This window comes from Ziziphus jujuba, chromosome 4 (assembly GCF_031755915.1).
Source record: "Ziziphus jujuba cultivar Dongzao chromosome 4, ASM3175591v1".
Lineage (NCBI taxonomy): Eukaryota > Viridiplantae > Streptophyta > Magnoliopsida > Rosales > Rhamnaceae > Ziziphus > Ziziphus jujuba.
The window spans coordinates 8473980-8480055 of NC_083382.1; the positions used below are offsets into that span (position 1 = coordinate 8473980).

Here is a 6076-nt window from a genome sequence, read left to right on the forward strand (position 1 = left end):
AATGTTATTAATTTATATGTTATCAATACGAATTCTACATAATGTTGTACTACCATGTTATTATTTTATATTATTATTTTTCCTTTTTATGTAATTAATTTACAATTATAAAATTCTAATGAATTCATCTTAAACAAAATGTATAGTAAGTATGTATATATATTATCAATGAATAGAGCCTATCAAGGTGATTGAATTCAATTCACTCCATTTTATTTATATGATTAAATACTTAAAAGACAACCAAAAGGTAAAACAAAAATATCACTAAAGTTAATTTGATAAAATAATTTACTAAACATCAATAATATTTTTGAATTTTTTATAAAAAAAATTTAAAAATTTTCATAGCTAGAAATTTCAAAATGTTACATCGAAATTTTTTAAATTCTAATGGATATTATGGATTTTTTAAATTAAATTGTTAAGAATTTGATGTGGAGATTTTGATGGAAATTTCCATGGGAATTTTGGCAAATTTTGTAAATTTTAGTAAAATTTCTAAAATTTCAATAGATATTATAAAAATTCCATCCGTTTTCATTTGTAACCCAAATTTTCTTTCGACTCCTTAAAAAATAAAAATTTTTAAAAAATTTCAAGAAAAATTTAGATATTTAAAACCTTAACAGCAACCATACCAGGTTCATGACCTTAACTCTTATGTCCGTAAAATGAGGTTTTATGTCCCCATTGCTAGGACCATATATATATGCTGCATTTGTTCTTTTACTAGTTACAACAAAAGTTTTGCTATTTTTGCAATTGGTGATGATTTATTATTATTTTTTTGGATGACAACATAACAATTAGTATTAATTTGATACATTTGACTTAATTTTATATATTGATTTTTTGTTTTTGCAAAAATTTTATAACACTCAAATTTTAATGTGAAAAAGTAAATGAATAGCGAATTCAAATGTCATGCAAACATGTGGATTTCATTTATGATAGTCATATATAATAACATAAAGCATTTTTCATTCAATAATGGTTAACTCAGTAACCATTTGCTTATTTTCTTTTTACATTTTTTTCTTTTTAATGATACCGTTTTTGTACTTTGACTTTTAAGCTATGTATTTCACTAATTTACTTTCACTCTTTATATTAATTGACTCTCACTTAAATAAATGAATTGTATTTATGATATGCTTAATACCTCTTTATTAAAAACTAAACCTTTTTTATTTTCCTCTTAAGAAAAATGAACGCGATAATTGCTATCTTGGCTGCATTCATCAATAACCGCAATCAAATTTGTCAGAGATTTGGGAAATGATAAATTTCTTGTTACAAAATAAAAGAATGCATAAGATAACCTTGACATTTATAATAAGTATTTATATATTTATTTTCTTTATGAAAAATGAACATAGAAGAAGTAAATCTGGAGAAAACTTGAGGATTTTTTTTTTTTTCAATTTGTAGCATTAATGGAGATCTTTCTTCTTCTTCTTCTTTTTTCTTTTTTTTTTTCCTTTTTTTTTCTTTTTCGATTTTCATAAAAAATGAAGAACTTTACTTGCAGTTCCGTTTATATCTTCCCTCATTCTATCTAGATTTTTTTTCGGTTTTCATAAAAAATGGAGATCTTTGCATGTAGTTTCGTCTATATCTTCCGTCATTCTATCTAATTTTTCTGCTCCTTGCATTTTATCAACCTCTACAGGTGGTTTTCTTTTCTCATTTTGCATTTTGATTTGTTTTGTCTTCTTCAGTTTTTTCTTTTTCTTTTAAAAAGCATATACTAAAGGTATTAAGGTCCATCCAGCTATATATTTCAATAAGATTTAAGTTTTACTAAAACATGTATATTTTTCGTTTAATGGCCTTTTAGAGGGTTATTTACACTACTAGAATCATATTGATAAATGACACAATAATTACGTCGTACAAAATAAATAATGACGTATTGTACGAAGTCGCCTAATGCATGTCGCTAAAGACATAAAACAATAAACGACGCATTATGAGAGTCGCTTATCTTTGAGTTTTTAGCAATTCAGATTGATTTTTAGCGACGTATCATAAGACTCACCTATCTTTGAGTTTTTAGCGTCTATTTTTGCATTTTTAGCAACGCATCATAAGAGTCATCTGTTTTTGAGTTTTTAGTGCCTCAGATAGATTTTTAGCGACACACCAGGAGCGTCGCCTATCCTTGAGTTTTTAGCGACGCATATTGACTTTTAGCGACGCATGTTAACAATCCACTTCTAGAGACACATTATTTAGTAACGCTTCACCACACTGTCGCTAAAAAAGTATTAGCAATTTTTTTTAAAGCATTGCTAAATATTTGAGTCGCTAAAAATAGCAAATTAAAGGTCATCAAATATGTTAGGTGACTTTGTTATGTATTAATGTGTTGCCCTTTATTTTTTTTTTTAATTTTGTGAAAAGTGATTAAAATAATAAAAATATAAAAATAATTAAAATAAAAAAAAACTAAAATTAGCTCCATCCAAAATAATTAGAATACAAAAATTTAAAATAAATATTTTTCACAACAAATTAATTATCAAATAAATTAATATTATCTCATTGATATATTTTTACATAATTTGTAAACTATTATATTTTTTCATAACAAATTTAATATTAATTAAACTTCCATGAATGCATACTCATTAAGATGGAAGTTGACGTCCTCTTGTTGACGATATTACACCCTCATACTATATATGGAAAAATTAAAAAAATTATTAACACTTATGCAAAATAAATAAAATATTAATCGTTATTAATTTTGTAATTTAGTAGAATATTACCTTTTTAAGATTTGATGAGGTACATTTCTCCTAATTAAAAGTGAAAAATACATAATCAAGTGGATCAAAAAAATAATTTAATGAATAATAATAAATGTCATAAATATTACTTAAAACATAAGTTAATAAATATACATACCAATTTATTTAGAAGATATTGTTTATTCATATCCCCTTACAGTCATTACGAACATAGCCACTCTCACATTCATCTTCATTATCATTTTCATCAACACTTGGCAATTGTATGGCAAATGGATTGTGAGTCATCATAGTATCTCCAAGAACATCTTCTTCAACCAATTCTTCTTCAACAAAATTACAATATCGTGGTGGAGTTAAAACAATAAACCATCTCGAATCAAGTTGATCTTCAACATAAAATATTTGTTGAACTTGTGAAGCCATGATGAATGGGTCAGATTTATATCCATTTTTATTAAATTCAACACATGTAAACCCCATCTCATCAACATACTGTCAGCACATGACTCACCATACCAAATCCATCACTGATAGTTGACATCAAACCCATTCCAATATATATGGTCTTTAATATCCCTAATAGTATGGATTTTCATATTCCCACATTGCATGCAAGGACACCGTATAAGATTACAATCATTGGCATTCTCCATGCTAAATTTCACAAACTCATTTACTTCCTTAGCAAAATCGCTTGAGGTTCTATCTTTTGTTATCCACGATTTATCTATTTCCCTACTAATCTAAGCAGAACAATGTCAAAAAAATCACAAATGAATTATTGACAAAAGTAAGATTAAGAAAACCCAGCGAACCTAACCTCCGGTTATAATGAAAAAATAAATAAATAAAAAATAACCCAACCAGCCACATGTCACCACCAATCATAAAGAAAAAAGAAACTCACCGAAACTATGGAGACGAAGAAAGAAGAAGCCAAGCTAACCATGAGGCCAACATAGATAAATCCAGCTTCCAGACAGCAATGCAGGCAAATGGAAACTACACAATGTAGATTTCCAACTATAAATTATCATATTCTATACCTTGAAGCCTTTGGAGAAGGGAAGCAGGGGAACCGAACCTCAACATTTCTTCCTTTTGTCTCTCAAGCTCATGTAGCTTCTCCTATGTAGCAGCCAACTCTGTTGTTCTAATAATTCTGCACTGTGACCATACAAACAAGAGAAAATGTTTCACAATCAACACAATAAATTCGACACTACTTAAAAAAAGCAAGATAAATATTACCTAATTTCTGAGGTCCATAATGCGTGGTTCATTTTCCAAGTTCCCCCCTGTGAGTTTAAATAAATTCAGGATCTATTTCTCCATGCATAATTCAATTGTGCTTGAATGATATATATATAATTAAAAAAAAAAAAAAGAACTAGCAGATTTCTCCATGCATAATCCAATTGGGCATGACTGATATAACAAAAACTAGTAGATAACAAGAAAAGAATAACTCGCTAGCTGCAATGTTTCTTTGCAAATTTCATCTCTAAGCTGATAATTGTCAAGTTGCAAAAAAATATCTAGGAAAAATAATCAGAACATAGACTCAAGTATCACAATAGCGAAACTAATATATATTGGGAAGGCATAAACCACCATGCTCATTAATAAACCATATAAATCAAGCACAAAAGTCATTGTATTAGCACAAGACCCAATATTCACTAACAAGCATTTTAAAAAGGGGTTGATGCATGCACTTTATGCACTTAAGTACTACAGACAGATTCCCAAATAAGAGAAAAAGCTTATGTACGTACATTATTATGAATTTTAACTTGATCGAGCGAAAGTAAAAATTGATGGTATGCATCCTTGTCAAACAAAAGCTTCCTTAACTCGTCAACACTAAAAAATATCCAATAAAAAACAAGAGAATGATAAATATTTATCAATAATGTTTAACCCAACTGCAAAATAACATATCAAAATGAAACAAGAGAATGATAAATATCAATCAATAATGTGTACCCCAACTGCAAAATAACATATCAAAGCGTAAAACATTGCAATAATCAAATGAAATATGAAGTTTATGACTTTTACAAAGATGACTAATATTTTCACAAATAGTAAAACAGATTATTTGTCAAGTAGGCTTTAGAAAAATAAAATTAAATGACATAACAAATGTATAAGTAGAAATTAGTTTTCTCTTCATAATAGAAAGAGAAGGAAGTAAGCAAGTGGTGATGATACTATTAGAACAGTTTGATAAAATACATGCTTGTCTAAAGATTAATTAACCTAGTTCCATAAAGTCATATGAGTAATCAATATAAAATTTAGTCATGAGCATGAGGAACTTCATGTCTTATCCTTCAAAACAGCAATTACACCCACAAGCCATACAATAGATGGTTTGACTAACAAAAAAATTTATATTATCATAATTACCAAAAAATTTTATTATCATAATTTCTACACAAAATGACCAATAACCCCACGTCCTTTCTACACAAAATGACTAATAGAATATATTTGTATTGTACTCTACTTTCACTCTATTACCTTTAATGCCCATCAAAAAGACCTCAGATTTTCTTCTCGTAGAAGCAAGCAACCAAAGAAGCAAGGCATACCATAATTATTCATTCCAACCCATATCCCAAGTGGCATATCAAATACAATCAAGCAATGAGTTGTATCAAACACCACTGCATCACTAAAGATCTTATATGACTTGACAGAAGATGCATATGACCAGACAATGTTCTATAGTTAGTTGTTTGAATCAAGTGTATACTCAAATTTTGAAATTAGGGTATTTGTCCTTAATATTTCTGCACATATACAAGTCTATGCTCTCATCCTCTTGGTCTAATTTCCTGAATGACTACAAAAATACCAAAAGTGCTAATAATAAATCACAGATTCTCCTATTTCCATGCCCTTGAAAACAAATGGTGGGTTTTTGAAATTTTTTGAAAAAAACCCAATTCAAGTGAGAAATCAATGAGAAATTACAGATATTTAAAGAGATATCAGAGGACAATGTAGCCCGAAATGGCCATGGTTCAAACAAAATGTCGGACAACAAAAGAGAAAAGAAGAGCAGGAAAGACAAGAAATGGGGAGGCAAGCAGAAAGTGTTATCTGTTTTTTTTTGTTTTTTCTCATGAAACGAAAAGTCACCCGAAATGTTTCTTTGTGTTGGAAGAATTACAGAAAAGGCTGAAGCTCGAAGAAGAAGAAGAAGATGAAGAAACGCTTCTATGGGAGATGTTCATGGCAAGGACAATAGCCACAGCAGAAAACTATAGTGCGCCTTAACAGTCAAAATCCAGTCCACAGAT

The 6076-nt window shown here is 28.6% G+C and overlaps 1 pseudogene; it reads right to left on the bottom strand.

The window, feature by feature from the left end:
- Positions 1–2862: 2862 nt before the first annotated feature.
- Positions 2863–4681, bottom strand: LOC132799342 (vacuolar protein-sorting-associated protein 37 homolog 1-like; annotated as a pseudogene).
- Positions 4682–6076: the final 1395 nt, after the last annotated feature.